Raw genomic sequence first — 17,686 nt, forward strand, 5'->3', positions numbered from 1 at the left:
CCCATGGTTTGATCTGCCCATTCCAAACCGATTAGCCACATGTGGCCTTGAAAATATGCACCTGGATGGGACCCCGAGGCGTCATGTCATCCCTCTCTCTCCCTGAGGCACAAGCAACTCTACCTACAGCATTCCTGAGCAGTATTTTGTCTAACCTGTTCTTAAAACCTCCAGAGGGGGAGACTCCAGTGTCCCAAAGCTCTTTCAGTATTATCACATCCTACCACTATGGAATTTTCTTGGTGGCTCATCTAAATCTACCTTCCTGTGATGTACCAGGAAGCGACCTTCCTCCTGCAGAGATTCTGGGTCACTGTGGGTTATACCAAGCCTGCCGGGTGGCATGGCCCCAGGTCTCACTGCTTGTGGCCCTGCTCCAAAACTGCTGATTAGCACAAGGGAATTCCAGTGCTGTTACAGTCCGCATCAGCTGCCGCCACATGTCTGCCTGCGCTGGCAAGGCACTCCCCCGTCTTCAAGGAGCAACGAGCCCCAGCCAAAACACCTTCATGGCACTGCAGCAAAAGTTACATTCATCTCAGCAACTGGCATAAGTCATCATTTGGCCTGGATCCACATTTCCTACCTACGGGAGGCCAATGACAGAAATCCAGAGCATCCAAAACTCAGAGCGATTGAGTCTGCGGGCCAAGGTAACATTCACGTGAAAAGCAGAGGTGTTACTTTCCCCACAACATGCTCTGAGACTGTGCAAGTAATAGCAAAGATCCCCCCCAAAATGCAGGGGCACTGCGGAAGTGACAACTGGAGTGTGCCTCTGCAGAGTGGACAGTCGATCCTGAGCTGACCTGACGTGCATGCCAATTGCCTCGGGTGGCTCTGCAGACGAGGCACACCAATTAGCATTTTTCCATACCATGCTTTCCATATTCTTCCATCTTCAGATGGGTATAGTACGGTCATCACTTCCTGCCCTAAGAAGTCATCTACTCTTGCTTTATTCTATTTGTCAACAGAAAAAATTGGGGGCCATGTTTCATTCCACCTATCAGATGAAGCTATTTATTTTCTGTATTTGCCTGACTATGAGTGAATTTGCCGAGTGCTGTGAGCTGGCAGGCACGTAGGACGCATCCCCTTTTACAGGGACTGGTACTGCATGCTTCAAGGGAGCTTGTAAAATCCCAGTAGTGGATATTAGTATAATGACAAAAATTTTATCATTTTTAGTACAATGACATACCCACGGAATAGGTTTCTACTAGGCACAGATGGTAGGCTGATGCCCTGAATGAAACAAATTACATACATTTTACGCCAAAAAAAAAAAAAAATTAATATAAAAGTCCACTGAATTTTTGATCCACCAGATCTTTAGCACAGAGAGCATAATAAGCACGTAAGAACCTTAATGAAGGAATATCAATGAAAATATTTTGCTTTCCAGGCTGCTCTTAACCAGCTTCTGTTAACTCTTCTCCTAGTACCTGTTCTCATTGTATTTTCCATGTCATTCTTTAGGTGTGGGGAAAACATCTTAAATTTGACAACTTCAGCACATCAGACGTCAAGTTCTTTCTTAAGACTCCCTCCTACAAAACACAGATTTATACCCATTTTTATTATTTCCCTCATCTCCTTTTCCCTCTGTGTTTTAAATCCTCCTCCTTCTCCTTTGTAGTTCAGGTTCCTACTGAAACCCCAGGCTGCTTGGGGACAGCAACAGCCTTCAAACGTGAACACCTTCCCCCCAGAACAAGGCCGCGAGCCTAATAGACATCCCTCAGCCCTGAAACAGTAATACAAGGAATCATTAGCTTCCATATACCAAGAAGGGTAATTAGAGGGGCTAAAGCTGAGTTCAGCTCATCGATACCCACCGGGCAGCAAGGGGAACGAGAGGGTTTGTGGGGTACGTTCGTGTTTGGGGCAGAAAGCAGGTGGTCAGTCTGTTAACGGTCTTACCACCATTTTCTTGTGTGCAGAAGGGACACCCGTCCCCTTGGCGCAAGACCAAGCTGTGTTTCGGAGGAGCTCCAGCGCAGGAGCCACAGCTGCTTCAAGCCGGCGGCCCTCACCAGGAGTGGGCAAAGATTTACAGCTACAAACAGATGGCCTCTCGCACACCCCGCTGGCCTCTCAACGTGTTATTTTGATCTCTTTTTTTTGTTAAAAAAAAAAAAAAAACAAAACCCAAACAGATTAGTTCAGCAATATGGTTTCTCCTACCCCAAAACCACCAGGGCGGTACATGGCAGTGTGCAGGCGGGAAAGCCATGGCCCAGCAGCAGACTGGGATGGTTTGAAACGGGCTTTTTCCACAGAAAAACGTGACCGGGACCGCAGCCCGCTCGGCTGAGGCGCCAGGTCCAGGGCAGCCCAGGCCGAATCCCTCTGCCCGGCCCCGCCGCCTCCTCAGGACTCTCCCGCCCGCCGCCCGAAGCCCCTTCGCACCTCCTCGCTGAAGGGGAGAATGGGTGCGACCTCCCCAAGATGGCGCCGGCACCCCCCCCCCCCGCCCCCGCCCCCGCCCCCGCCCCCTCCGCGCCCCCCACTCCCCGCCAAGGGGCGGGGGGGGAAGAGGCGCCGCGACCTCCACAACATGGCGCCTGTGGCCGCCCGCTCCCCGCCGCCGCCGCCGCCACCTCCTCCTCCTCCTCCTCCTCCCTCGCCCCTCCGCCGCCCCGACCTCCCGCACATGGCGCCGCCGCCTCCCTCGCCCTCCTCATCATGGCGGCGGCGCTGGGCTATGACGCCATACGTCCTCCTCCTCCTCCTCCTCCTCCTCCCCCCCCCCTCTCTCCCTCTCCCCCCCGGCCTCCTCCCGCCGCCGCCGCCGCCGCCGGTCCCCGCCTCTCCCGCTCGCCATTGCGGCGGCTCAGGGCGAGCCGCTCCGCGTCCCCGCTCGGCTCCCCTCCCCGACCGCCAGCCCGGCAGAGGCTCCACGGCGCAGGCCCGCCGCAGCGCAGCCGCTCTGAGGTGAGTGTCCTACCGCGCAATCTCCCAGCTCCTCCAGCCCGGCGCAGCCGCAGCAACGCGGGGGCCCCCGCCGGCCGCCCAGGCACCCCCGGCTCCGGCGCCCGCGCCTCCCCTCAGCGCCGCCGCGGGGACGCCTTAGGCCGCGCTAGGCCCCGCCGGCGGGGTTGGGGAGGGAAGGAGGGAGGGAAGGAGGGAGGGAAGGAGTGTGTGTGTGTGTGCGGTGGGGGGGGGGCGGCGGCGATGGTGGAGCGCGGCCCCGTGGCGGCCCGCTCCCGCCCGGCCGCCGAAGGCGGAGGAGGAGGAGTGTGTGGGGGGGGGAAGCTGCGGGGCCTGCGGGGCGCCGGGGGCCTCTCCCGGCCGCGGGTGCCCTGAGGGGGGGGGACCGGGCTCCCGCCCTCCGCTCCCTCCCTCCACACAGACACGCACACACACACACACCGGGGGGGAAGGAAGGGGGAAAGGGGGAGGCCGCTGCGGGCCGGCCCCGGGCCCACGCGTCTGGCCGAGGCGGCTGTGGCAGGCTGCGGGAGCAGGTTGCTCCGGCCCCGCTACGAGCCCGTCCCGCTGCGGGGAGGGAAGTTGGGTCGCGGCTGCAGCCATTTGCGGGGCTTTTCTTCTGCCTTTTTCCTTTCTTTACCTTTTTTATTCCCCCCCCCCCCCCCTTTTTTTTTTCCCGTCTTTTTTTTTTTAAATTTTCCTTTTGCTGACTGCAAATGGATGCCTTGTGGCAGCGTCCTGGGCCGGCGCTGCCCTTTTGCATATGAGTTGGGGAGCGGGGCTGCTGCTGGGAGGGCAGCGAGTTTAAATGCTGCTAATCATGCAAGCAGAATGGGTTTTTTATTATTATTTTTTCTTCTCCCTCTAATATGCCCAAAAGGGGGTATAAGTCGTGTCTCTTTGTTCTGGGGTTATACAACATCTGGCTGAGGAGAGACCTGGTTCGTGACTGAGGTGCTCAGAACCTTGTTAGTGTAAATAATAATTACAGGGCAGAAGTGTTCGGCTCAAAAGTCTTCATATGCGTGGGGTTACTAAGTCCTAGCTTTCTTGCAGCTACAGATAATTTTCATAGCGTGGGGAGATGTTTTCTGTGCACCTCTTTGAGATTTGGATCTCTGCTTTTATTTTTTTTCCTCCTCTGCTGGAACCATCTTCCTTATTTCCAGAATTCAGGATTTTTATCTTAGGAAGGGTATTGCTGTTCTGGTTTTTGTCTCTAGTGCGTTAGCCTTTCTGCTGTCCAAGCATGGTTTTAGACTCTCTTCCCATGTCCTGGACACGGTGAGAGTATTTTCAGCATTGTGGTGGCTGTGTGCAGTTGTTATTTTCAGAGTTTTGTTCGTGACATCACGGCAACTTGTCTCCATCCTCCCTTTAGCAGTAGCATTACCTTGTCTTCTAGTTCATCTGCATCACAGTTGCTCATTTTTAAAACCTGCTATATTCAACTTTTAATGCCTTAGTGTTGGGGAAATAGATGAGAGAGAAGTTGTTCATCTTTTTAATTTAGATTTTCATGCCTGTGGTAAAACTGGGAGCAACAGGTTTTTTTCATGGAGGGTGAAAAAGGCCATATATGACGATGGTAACTTTGGAAAGGTCATGATCATATTAACTCTTTTTTCAGGGATTTAATCTTGTCCGTCATGGATAAGTGTTATAGTGTAGTGAGTAATTAAATAATCTCATATGCTTATGTAATTTTCTACACGTGCTTACTGTTTTATAGGGTGTCACAGTTGTTTTTTATTGTATTTTATTGTATCGCAGTTGTTTTTCAGAAGTCTCACATCATTTTTGTACAGGCTTTACGGTGAACGAGGCATGGGCTCTTACGCACAGGCCATAAATACAGCAAGTTGGGGAACCCTCTGCCTCATCCAGTACGTGTTTTGTGCAGGTCTCACAATTTCACGTACCGCAATAGCATCTGTGCTTTACTAAGTGTGTGGCCTGATGTACGCTCACGTTATATAGGTGGAATGAAGCACAGGTCTTGTAAAGCGTCGTTTGTTGGCAGCCTGGATAGAGCCAGTGTTTGCGTCTGTGTAGGCAATATGATTTTTGGCGTGGAGCAGTGAAAGTGGCCTTTCTGTTGAATCAAAATCTTTCTGCGGACCCCATTAATTCGCGGCGTTTTCACTTCGTACCTGTTGTGCTGCACGGATGCTCCTTTGGAGTTAACTTGGCCTGGCCGTGTTCTGTGTAACAAGCATATGAGTTACCCTGATGCAAGTTTGTGTTGTGGATGTGGATCGTGCCATCCCGGTTGCGCTGCCTGGTGTGCCAGAACAACAAATACCCTGACCCCAGAAGCAGATAAGCCGTCCTGGCAAAAAACAGCTATACCAGCGAGAGTCCCTAGTGTGTGCCGTGTTGGTTGGAGGTTGCCCTTCTCTGTAGCTCCATCGGGAAAATGTGTGGCGTAAACTCATAGAGGATTAAGCTACGGTGAGTGAAGGCCACTTCGTTTCTGAGTAACATTTGCCATGCAGGGGTTTCATGCGCTGTAATATTGCACTTTGATTAATTGTCTCACCTTTCCTGGACAAAAGCCCCATGATTGGTCAGCTGCACAGATGTCAGCTTTCAGACTACAGGTCTGAGGCATGAGGACTACTTCAAGTGTTGGAATTTCATAATTTTTCTGTCACTCAGGAGCCTGAATCATCTTTTCTTAGACTTAAACCAGCCAGTTTCACTTCTGGCAAGCTCAAGCTGGAAGATTTCAGCCTTGTAAGTGAAAATAAAGAACCACAAATGACTGCAGGAGCCCAGGTTGGGAGCACTGGGGCTGCCTTTATTGTAAATCTTGCTTCTAGGCTACATCATGTCAAACTTATGCTGCCATGTGCATGTACATGCTCTGGGAATATTTCCATTACTGCTTCCACCTGCTCTTCATTTACCCGCTGAGGGAGATTTCCATGCAGCTTTTCTGTCTCTTGAAGGCTTTGGGAATCACTATTTTTTTGCCTTACCCTCCTCTCTTCTGGAGAAGTATCCTCTAGGAAGGAAGCAGAGTGCAGTGACTCTGCCATGCCCCTGTATCCCTTTTACCAAGAAAATTTAATACAGACTTTAATACATAAGAACATTGCATGCTGTCAGTAGAAATCAGCTGATGTTGATGATTGTCAGTGCAAGAGGTACTGTAAAATTTAGCCTCTGTCTTTCTTATGCTGCTTCTGAAGTAGATGCATAGGAAAATAATACAGTTGAGATTTTTATTTTATATTACTGATTATCCAGCTCGAGTTATTTAATAAAATAATTTTAAAATACACCCCTTGATCTTTGTAAATAACTTGTGCTGCATGGTGGGGATCTTACTTTTACTGTGTAGTAGTTACTGTAGTAGAAAGATGAAAATGGTGCTGAGGTGGCATTTGAAGCGGATACTTGTGACTCATGCGGCTCTCCCCTAATGAACTTCATTAGCTGTTTGATACATAGCCACTTGTTAAGCATGCTTGCCTAAAATTAGGACTGGCTACAGCCAATTGTAAATCTAAATTAAGGATAAAAGTTTCCACTTACTCCAGTTTAGTTTTCACACCAGATTCAGAGCTCTGTTGCTGGTTATTGTGTGCTCTTCTGGATCTTCAATAAGGCTCGTCCTGCTGAAAGTTTCATGAACCACTGAAGACCCTCCATGTGAAGGAGTCAAGTGGCACGCAGTCTCTAGCACGGTCTCTTGGTGCTAGGGCAATGTTTTTCCGTGTTTTAAGGTAATCCATCCTCTTATGGTTTTGAATGCAGTTGTTTGTTAGAGGATCAGTTTAATAGTTTCTCACATTCCCACTGTTGAATGCAGATACGCGCCCTTGCCCTGATCTGTTCGTCACTTGCTTTAGTGAGTGAATTTCTGTGTCAGCTATTGTGAATCTCTTCATCAGCTCGTTCTGTGTGTGAATCTAAACCAGGTAAATATATCCTGTTTTTTCAAGTATTGCAAACCTTAAAATGCTCAACATTACTAGCATCTTCTCTTTGCTTCCACCTGAAACTTGAGCTTCCACCAGAAACTCTCACTGCTTTCCAATGTCAAGGCTATACCATTAGCAGTGGAGCGTGGAGAAAGGTTTTAAGGTCTGGAGTCGTGCAGGCTGCCAGGGCTTTGTTCCATGGGTGGCAGGGACCTCTCACCTGTCTAGGCTAAACCTGGACCATCCAGACACCATCCTGCTTTGGGGGGAACCCGGGTCAATTCTGTATCCACTGCAGCAATTGCAACAGGGTTCAATAGTTCTGGTGTTTTGCTGATTCCGGCCCTGTTGCTTTTGCTTTGTCCCAAAAACTGGTGGGGTTGAACCAGTTGCCGGTCCCATTGAGAAGGTTGGCTGGAGTCCTTCCTCCCTGTGCAATGGCACCACTCACTAGGGGACATCAGAGCCCGTTATCCCCCGTTATCCTTTTGGGAATAGTACAGTTTCTAACTAGGACCAGACCTTGTGTTTTCACCAGGATTGTTAGTAAGGGGGCAGCTGGGAGAGGATGGCCAAGTAATCAAGGCTGTATGCCCACTTTGTTTTGGAGATCACCTGATGTGTTTAGCTTTATGGGAAGGATTTCTGTCTGAGGCTGCTCTGGTTTTGTTGTGGATGAGTCGCCTGCCAAACTCCAAGGAGTCCCTTCTATTGACAGATAGAAAATGGGGAGGTGGAGGCTATATTTGGTGGAGCACGTAGGAGAGTGATAGGCGTCCTGATGCGCATTGACGTTTTGATGTCAATGAAATAACGTGGTGGGTTTTTGGTTTGGTGGGGGGTGGGTTTTCCCTCCTGTAAGAAAGATGCAGCTGTACAAAGACTCTTAGCATGCTTATGATGGAAGGTGTGTTCCATCCAAGCATTAGCTCTCTAGGGTTGGGAAGTCCAGCATCTCTTTTTCTTGCTGTTTTTATCCTTGCTTAGAGACCATACTGCTTTCAGTGGGTAATAGAGCCTGTTTTTGTGCTGGAGGATGAGGGCAGGTGTCTCCTCTGCATGGAGCATGGTGAGGTGTGTTCGGCTCTTGGTGCTGGGCTCTGAACCTCTGCTTCCTCACTGGTATTCCTTTTGTTGGGTGTTGATTACTTTCTGCCTCTGTGAGGCTGTGTATAAGGCAGATGTGTGATTTTTTTTTTTTTTTTTTTATCCTTTTGCTCTGTGTGCTGTCTGTATTGCCTATAAATAATAAATGGATTGCTCAGATGCTGCAGACTGATAGCGACTTGGAGGGTAACTCAACTTTTTCAGTACTGTTACAAAATTCATCTGACTTCAAATACATAAGCAGAAAAACATAAAAGTATATTTTCATTTATAGAGCATGCTTCTTTCTTGTAACCAGCGTGATCAAGAAATGCAGTCCAAAAGAAACTGAGTCCCTCCCACTGTTTATTACATAACCATCTAATTAAAGTAATCAAATGGGGATGACTTGGAGGCTTGGAAAACTTCCCCATAGTCTGGGTCAAAAATACTTGCAAGACCACACCCCCTGAGTCTCCATGCTTTATTTACCTTGCAACATCCTCTAGAGAGGAATGGTGTATAAATTAATTCTTCCCCCCGTAAGTTTATTATTGCTGTCAGCCATTAAAGTCTCTTGCTGCTGCTTCTGCAGCCGCTTTCTTGGGCACAAAGAAAATCCTTTAACTCCTGGTTTCCCTTTTGAAAAAGAAGGGACTTCAAAGAGTCCTGCTCCCTTTGCTCCCTAGAAAATGCATGCTGATTCGAAGCTCTTCTCATAGTTGCTTTGGGTTGCAAGTTAGTTTTTTCCAGGTTTATTATTTCTGCATCATGAGTATTCATGGCAATTGGCAGGTAAATCAGTAAATTTGGTCTCTTGCTCAAGAAGGAAATGGTGTATGTTCCTGTGATAGCTGTAATACTTAAACCCTGATAATGAGAAGCATATGTAGATGGAGGTGGTGGTGAAGAAATGTGAGAGACACCTAAAGTACAAAATGTAGCAGCAAATAAAAATTCATGGTCCATTTTCAGTGTACAATCATTTTCAAATACATGGTTGTGCGTTGCAGGAACTCTGAAAACTTTGACTTCCCATGGGATTTGCTACTGTGCTGTGTATTCAAAGCAGGAAAAGCCCCACCTGAGCGCTGACTTAAGGTGGGTCAGGACGGGAAAACCGTGATGGCTCAATCTCGGATGTTCTCCACGTGCGTGGGAAGTTTGAGAATCTGGTAGAGTAGCACTCCTGTAAGCCATACCGACCTATGCCCCTTCTCAAACTAAGATAGAAGGAAATAACTGCTTAGTAAGAAGAGTATTAGTGGATGTATTCCTGTGTGTGATATAACCCTGCTTTGTCTTTTAACAAATGGCTTGGGTCTTGAGTCTTCAGTTTTGCCCGTGTGGAAGACAGCTGAGTACTAAGCAGGACTCTTGGAGAACACATTGGCCTGCTTAACAGGCTCTTTGTCAATTCTGGAGAGAAAAATGTTTGAACCAGCAGTTAAATCCAGCGTGCAGTTACTTAAGACTTAAATAACTTGCAGGCAAATCTCTTTGATCTAGTTGGGCTGTAGATGCACTTTTTTTCCAGAAAACACAAATCTTAATCCTGTACAATATGCAGCCGCAAATGTAACATGCACTGGATTTTCTCATATGCCTGGTGCTTCATTTACAGAGGTGATGCTTTCCCTTTTCAGGGTCTTTGCTCGTTAGTTTCCAGTGGTTTTGCTGGAGACTTTTTCTTCCTCATCCGCAGTCTTGTGCGGCAGGCAAGCAGACGTGTTCTTGAACCACAGGAAACGGTTGGGAGGGAACCTGTCCTTTCCTTTTTCCCAGTTCCAGGTGCTAAGGGGAGGAGGTATCCCATTTTTTACTGGCACTGAATCGAGCCTCGCTGTACTCTGTCACCTCAGATGCCCTAAAGGGCCCCTGCAGGGTAACCAGAGACGCCTGTTTTTGTGAGCCTGGAGGAGAATCCCCCAGTTCTTCCTTGTGTGAATGCAGGTATGGTAGTTGACATCAGAGGCTGTCTGCAGACCTGTGAATGCACAACCTCTCCTTAAACAGCTGTATGAAAAGAACCCCGAACTTAGCTAGAATAAGATCTTGAAAATAAATGCTATTGTAGTGTGTATTTTCCCTACGGGGTTTAATTTTTTTTTTTTCTGGAAGACAGAATGGCCTGGATTCCTAATCTGTCTGTCTGCTCATGACATAGAGGGTTTCAGTATGTATTGCAGGATCGGAGGGCAAATGAATTAGAAGAGTAAAAGTGTAGAACTGCAAGAGGAGAGTTGGCATTTTGTAGGTTTTTCTGGTTTGTTTGGGTTTTTTTTGTGTGGTCTGGGACAACTCATCACTACTTAGTCCATTGCCTGGGACCTTTTGCATACACAGGTTGAATACCTGTACCCTTCTTCATCCAGCTAAGGTGGCACCACCCCCCTAAAACGAGCTACAGTCATACTCATGCTGGGTTTAGTATCGACCAGGCAGTATTAAGTATGTCTCTGAAGACTGCATCATTAACAGAACCATCAATGAGGGGAGGGCCAGGCTTGCCATTTTAGGGTGGAAGTTAGATAATTACACGTGGTTAGGGCTGTGTCGACTGCCTTTGCCATATGCTAGATTGGTTGAATTAAAGTGACATGAGGACCAAGTCCTTAAGGCGATTCATCTAGCCAAGGCTGAAGACAGCAGTCCTTGTCCATGCTGGTTGTTACAGTTAACGGGATACTTCACACCTCTGAGTCTCAGTCTAGACAAGGCTGTGGTGTGTCACATTGCCACCCTCTCACTCGAATCCCTCGGTAAAACACGCTTCCATTATATTTTTCTGTGGTAGTCCAGCATAACCACTAATCCTCTCTCTCGATAAAAGAGGATTAAAAATGGGAACATTTGCACCTTAATGCAGCCAGCTAGGGCTGCGCTCTGTCTTTTAGGCAGTAATCCTGTTGGGGCGAGGGCTATGCCTTTGTGCAGTGCCAGGAATGCTGTCGGTGATCAGCAAATAGCAGCTCTCTCGGCAGTTGCACTTATTGGGTTAGTAATTCTTAAAAGGCCACTTTGTGTGTTAATTAAAAAAGCTGTATCAGCTAGAGATGACTAACTCACTTCACACTGTTAAAATGACTTCTGGGCTATGCCCATAAAGTAAAATAATTTGAAATTGGGATTTCTGTGTGGTTCTTTAAATAAAGTCAAGGAATGTGTAAGTTGACAAAGTATTATCTTTGAGAATGCCATTTATTGTACATTATGTTTCCTAGACTCATGTCAGACTACTTATCCTGAAAAAAAAATTAGGGAAGAAGGTTTTTCCCCACGTTACTGGTGGATACTGGTAAGGGAGAGTCACCTCTGTGTATCGCACCCCAAATGCTTAATGTGAAACCTGCAGAGCCTGGGGGGAAGCACGGGAATGCTAAATGAGAATTCCACCCCGTGGTTTACGATTTTACGGTGTAGTTTGACTTCCAGTTTTGGATTACACTTGCTGGCTGACATGGGCCGGGATGTGGTGGTATGCCCTTCCCATGGGTTTCTGAACACTGAATGTGTGCTAACCTTTTTCTTGGTGTTTTCATGGGGAGGACTGATTCCACTGTAGTACTTGTTTTTTTTTTCTTTTAACTTATGTGAATTGCTTAAAATTGGGAAAAAAAAGTGGAGTCCTTCTGCATGTACATGCTGTGCTTTCTGTGTGAGCTACCATTGCTCTGGTTGAGGCAAGCAACTGAAGAGAAACTGCTTTGGCAGCCAGTCCAGCCCATTTCAGCTGCTGGGGTAATTTAAAAGTGTTTTGTTTGTTTGTTTGTTTGTTTGTTTTCCTGGAGACCTTCACGTTCTCTCCAATGTGCTGCTTCTGCTTCCTGCTGGCCTGGGCAGGAGGGAGACCAGGCGTCTGCTCCAGCTCGCCTTGTGCAGCTGGGTGGAGCGCTGCGGTGAAGTCCTCCCCGCGGTCACCATCACCTTTGTGATGAAGCCTGAGAAGAGTCTTCAAGTAGAAACCACCTCATCCTTACCTTCGGCCCGTAGCTTTCTGCTGGTGTTTGGTGCTAAGTATGTGAAGTTAAGCTGCGAAAAGGACCCGTTGCAAATTGCATCGTATGTCATGAAATGAATGTCCTATCATGTTGCCAAATGGTGGCTTTCAGCAGAAACTTCAGCAGCAAATAGGAGGTTTTATGCCTAATAAATATGTGTAAAATCCTATTTGTTTCTTTTCCAGACTTTGTGTGTGAAGTTTTTCCTGCAGTGTGATGTGTTTCCTCTTTTATGTGAAATGCTGATAAAAGAGCACGTTAATAGAAGGGGTTTTGGTTTTGTTTTCTAGGATCAATTTTATTTTAGGTCTTTTCATGCTGAGACTGGTAGCATAGGGAATTTTCTTCCATCCTAATTAAAAGGATCATTATACTAATATTATGCCACAGGAGGACGCTGTGGAATGAGAACTAGTTTCTGTAGTTCCTCTTAGTGCTTGAGTTACTGCGGCTCTGCTGACAAGCGGCAACCGTCCATGTGCCAGTGTGAAATGAGATGTTCGCTTCAATCTTGATAGGAGAGGTGTAAACTAGCATGTCTTATCTTGCCTTTGTGCAGGGTATCAGCTGTTGCTGCTGACAGGAGGCAATGTCTCAGGTCCTGGAAAGTCAGTCCCATCTAAAACCTTGCATGGCTTCCAGAGTGACAGACGCTTCACCAGAAAAATCCATTTTTTATTGGATTGAAGTGTAGGCCAGCAAATTCTCTCCATCAGCAAGGGAAGACTTTTTCCACAGCTATGGAAAAATAGGATTTGGGGATTTAAATGTGCATTTTAAATGAGTTGTGGTAAGATAGATATTAATCAATCTTGCCCCTGGTGAATAGCATTATTTCCTTATCAAACCCGCAGTGGTAATTCCCTCTAGGCACAATTTTATACAAGAACAGTATCAAATTTATCCTGAAGGCAAATTAACGAATAATATTTAATCAGTGACAGACGCCAATGCAACGTGACAGGTGGACCTCATGGAAAGAGCTAAATCTCTGCTATCGGCAGTCTGAAACCACCTGCTAGGGAGGACGTGAACATCCTCTTTCTTTTCTCCCCGTGGAGTAAAGACCAGGAGAAGGTCTGGGTCTCACTTGTTGGAACATGGTGCAGCCAAGTGATGGGAGATGGGGGCTTTCCCGCGTGTTTTCGGTTGTAAGCTGCACTCGCAGAAGCCATCTCAGATGTCACCTAGAAGTGGTTTCTTAACCAGCATCGTCAGGAAACGCTGCAAGTGAGCTCCGTGCCTGTGTGAGTCAGGCCTGGCTGGGAGATGGACATCTTTGCATGAGATGTGGCTTCCAGGTACCAGCCAGCGTTGACCCAGATAGAGGAGAAACGCAATCAGGACAGCACCAAGCCAAGACTGGCCATCTCTCCTCTGTTAGAGGTTGTCTTCTAATCATCCCCTCAACTGGAGATTGGCAGCTCCTCTAATTCAGACCATTTCTGGCTGTTGTAATTGGAGGGTAGACACAAATCTCTCAAGATTAATGAGGTTTGATGAACACCAGTGATTTCAGTCATGGCTCCGTGTGAAAATCACGGTGTACGATCTCTTGGTTTGTGTTGCCATTGTTTCCAAATGAGGTTAGTTCTTCATGGTTAGTATAACCATTGACATCTGCTGATTAGAAACCAACTGTATCAGGATGCTTTAAAAAATGCATAGAGGGCTTTGTGCCAGAATAGCAAAAGCAGTACCAGACAATTTCAAAGGTGTAATTACACTCAAACAGGATTGGATTTTATTGGTAAATGGCAAATGATTTATTTCTTGCTGGATCGGTTTTTCACTTACGAATTATTCCAGGCTGTCTTTGCAGGGAATTTGGAGTTTATCTAGACGTAGAGCCAGAAGTTTGAAATACCTTTTCAAATAAAAGATTCTTATGTCCTAAGTGCATAGGAAGTGCTTTTTAATCTGGTTGAATATATGAAGTATGAAACCTAGTTAACTGAAAAAACATCATGTTGGCCTGTATCATCAAAGGTATTTTAGATCCCTCCCTCTCACGAGATGACACCAGTGCCGATGGTCACTGTGGCGGGCAGGCAGGCGGGTGAGCTGTTGCCGCTGCAAACAGTTGGTAGTTCTTAAAATAAATTGGGGCGGTGTGCTCTACCTTATGTGCTACAGCAGGCTTTTAGGATGAGGAATGCAGCTCAGCAGGGCACATGCTTTGCATGTGTGAAGCCCTGCGTGCCACCGCCAGCATCTTTGCGACCTGCACTACGAAACTTTGCTCCTGCCTCGCTGCGATGGCCAAGGGTTGGAGGCAAGCACGAGAATAGCGCTGATCGTCATTGCTACCTCCTTGCAGCATCGTTGAAGAAGCAGCGGTTAATGAGTAAGCACCACGGCTCCCCTCCAGGCTAGGGGAAGGGGAAAAGCAAATTGAGCAGCAAATGGCTAAAACTTGATTTAGAGGCCCGTTTCCTAGCAGAGGTGCTGGTCTACATGGCTGAACACCACTGGAGAGCTGCAAGAAGGGGCTTAGCAGGCGGCAGCTGATGGCTGCAGCAGCCACCCTGCAGCCCACAGAGCTGCTGCATGAGAATTAACACACCCGGATCACAGGAGCCCCGTTGATTAACTCTCCGCAATTGCCTCCAAGAACAAAAGTACCAGTGTGATGTCGGTTGTTTAATGCAAAGCAAACGACTTATTTACAGCAGAGGCTTGAATCCATTAAGGGCATATTAAACTCCAGATGCTTGTCAACTTTACAAAAAGAGTGGAAGAAAGGGAGGAGGTCTTGCACATTTTCTGGAAAACACTCAGCTCACTGAGCATAGAGCAGTATTTCATTGAAGTTAAAACCATGAGGAGAGTGACCAGCTTGAATGATGAAGCAGATTTTTTTTTTTAACCTTTTTTTTTTTCTTTTTACACTAGTCTCGAGACTGCTTTGTAGTTCCAGACAAAGTACTATGTGCTGAGCTCCTGTGTAGAGCGGGGTTGTTGATAAGAAATTGGTTCTGACTACGGTGCAGGGATCAAACAGGGTTGGGAAAGAAAAACCAGGAGTTTTTCCATTCCTTTGAAACAAATTATGAAATGAGCCAGAGGGATAATTCTTGAGAATGGATATGTAAAATTGGCCCTCTCACATAAGTCCTCTTAATTACTTAATTTAAAAAAAAACAAAGCAAATTTTTTAAAAAAACAACCCAATTAAAAAGCCCCAGGAACATCTGATGTCCCCTGAGCCAACTGAGCAACGACAACGTTGGCTTGTCTCTTCCTTTCTCCTTTCTGCTTACTTTACAGTATGCTAAATACAAGGTATGACTTCGGGGAAAACGCCGTTACAAACCCTCCTCTACAAGAGACTGTTTGTAGGCCATGAGGCTTCATCAGTGCCCTGCTCTTTGTGTTTTGGTGGGTCCATCGCTAGCTAACAGGCTGGTTTGTACCTTTTTAAACAACCTGACCGTGCTGTGGAGAGCTGGGCCTCTGTAGACACCAGCCTAGACCTCTGCGTGCTCCTTTGTAACTTTAGGCGTTGACGCCCTTGATGTTTAGGTGAAAGGAGGATGAGGAGAAGCTTGATGCAGGCTGGCTGGCTTTTTTCAGAGACATGAGCTGATGCAAGCTTATTGCCCCTTTTTCACTAGTTACTGTGGCTTCCTATAGCATCTGGTTTGTTCCTGTATCATCAAAATTTAAGATCTTTTCAGCAATTCTAGGCTAATTGTTTAGAGCACACTAGGTGGGTCATGTAATGCAGCCTTTCTCCCGAGTCTCATCACTGGGAAGAGGGTCGATGACCTGACCAGCCTGAAATTAAGTACAGGGACGATAACCTGAGCTGGAAAGGTTAACCTGTCTATTAAACTAATTGCTGACATTGATCACTTATAAAGTGGGTTCTGAAAAAGCCTGTGTGTCTGTTAGTCCTCTGTCTTTCCTCCTGTGTAATTGCTAAATCCTTGCTTGTGTCACTGTAGAAGGCAGAGCTGCCGCTTGAGCTCAGAGCATCCATCAAGTATGGTTAGTTCCCCTGCGCAGCAGTGCCGTGCAGCTGGCTGGGATGGGATTTCATTCTTCCCAAAACCTTTGGTTAGGAAAGGTTGCGCTGTAGCGCACCAAGCAGGCTGTGTGAGAGTTGGCCTCTCTGTTTAGTGTTGGTCATTTGCTAATTCTTACATTTTATTTATAAAATGTCATACTCATTTTTACATGGATGCTATTACAGAACACAGGTGAACTCTTCCCTTATGGTGTTCTGCCCATAGTGACTCACTCTTGATATGAAAATATGATGCCTGAATACTGACAACCAGGATTATTTGCAAAGAAAATACAGAACTCTATTTGACGAAGAAGCAAGTTTTATAAGAAAGACAGACCACGCATTTTCACAGTGACTTCTTTGGTTGTATAGTGTTAGCTTACAGAAGAGAGATGTGCTCATCGAGTGAGCTCTGAAATGCCCAAGCAGAAGTGAGGTCTGGTTGCACAACTTGAACATGAGAACTTTATATTTGGTGGTTTGGATGTTGACGAGGCTGTTAGCTGTTCCCACCCCCTTTCAGAACTGTAGAATCATAGAATCACAGAATGGTTTGGGTTGGAAGGGACCTTTGAAGATCATCTAGTCCAACCCTCTGCAATGAGCAGGGACATCTTCTACTAGATCAGGTTGCTCAGAGCCCCATCCAGCCTGACCCTGAATGTTGTACCACCTCTCTGGACAACCTCTTCCAGTCTCTCACCACCCTCATTGTAAAGAATTTCTTCCTTATGTCTGATCTAAATCTACCCTCTTTTCATTTAAAACTTGTTCCCCGAGCTCCCTTTCATGCAGCGGCTGCTTTCTTAGGAGGGATCTGAGCACACATGGCACAAGTGAGCTGTGCATGCGTGGGAGAGCGCAGAGCAGGTCTCTGTCAAAATATTCTGGGTCTTAACCCTTCTCCTTCAGTCTTCATTCAGATAATTCATATTTTGCATCCTTTTAAAATTATTTAAACCACCAAAGAAGTGAGACCCAGCGTTTCTTTTATTGAATTAGGCATTGTGTTGGGTAACTTAGTAAAAATAGCTGTGTGATTTAAAATGCCAGCAGATAAATGCTCATCTCTAAGTTAAGACTGTCTCAGAGGGCAGTGTCTTGTGCTTCTACAGCATCTGAAGTAAAACCGCTTCAGCGGTCTAAAGGATAAAAATAAGTCCAAGCCCTGTCTCTGTAAGAGAGTTTTTCCAGGCATGCTGGTGTACCTCATCATTTTTTCTGGTGTGGACATTTTATTTTTGGCGCAGTTTAAAGCACCCATGAAGCAACATTAAACTAGATGGCAGTGGTAGAGGACAGTTTCTACAGTGGGATAACCCACGTGGTTTTGTATGGGTTGAGTTATATCTTTTTACATTCACACCACAGATTACACTGAGCAGACAAGACCTTCGTTTTAATCCATCTGGTTTTAAATTTAATGCAGAATTTATGGGGTTTATGTTCAGATTCTGTTGTTTTCTGCTGGTTTGAATGGTACGGCTTCTGCTATTTTAGTCTGCTTTGCTCCCTCCTGCATCTGGTATTCTTCCAGCGATGGTGTCAACAGCCATTGATCATAGTTGAGAGTACATCAAAGGAACCTCTGACACAGTCATGAAGCAACTGCACTGTGTGATGAGAGGGACTTTATCCTCAAATTTTTTTAAGCACTTTAAATGACTTTAAAAATACTTCTGGCTGTCATCCAAGGCTTCTGGACTAAAGTACAA

The 17,686-nt window shown here is 46.6% G+C and overlaps 1 protein-coding gene across 2 annotated transcripts in view; it reads left to right on the forward strand.

Moving 5' to 3' along the window:
• Positions 1-2,777: 2,777 nt before the first annotated feature.
• Positions 2,778-17,686, forward strand: part of NRF1 (nuclear respiratory factor 1) — a 75,944-nt gene continuing 61,035 nt past the window's right edge. For both annotated transcript variants that reach the window (XM_049813724.1, XM_049813726.1), the window contains exon 1: positions 2,778-2,940. The gene's annotated coding sequence lies outside the window, so the exon portion shown is untranslated. The remainder of the gene's footprint in view (positions 2,941-17,686) is intronic.

The sequence above is a fragment of the Accipiter gentilis genome, chromosome 11 (genome assembly GCF_929443795.1).
Source record: "Accipiter gentilis chromosome 11, bAccGen1.1, whole genome shotgun sequence".
NCBI lineage: Eukaryota > Metazoa > Chordata > Aves > Accipitriformes > Accipitridae > Astur > Astur gentilis.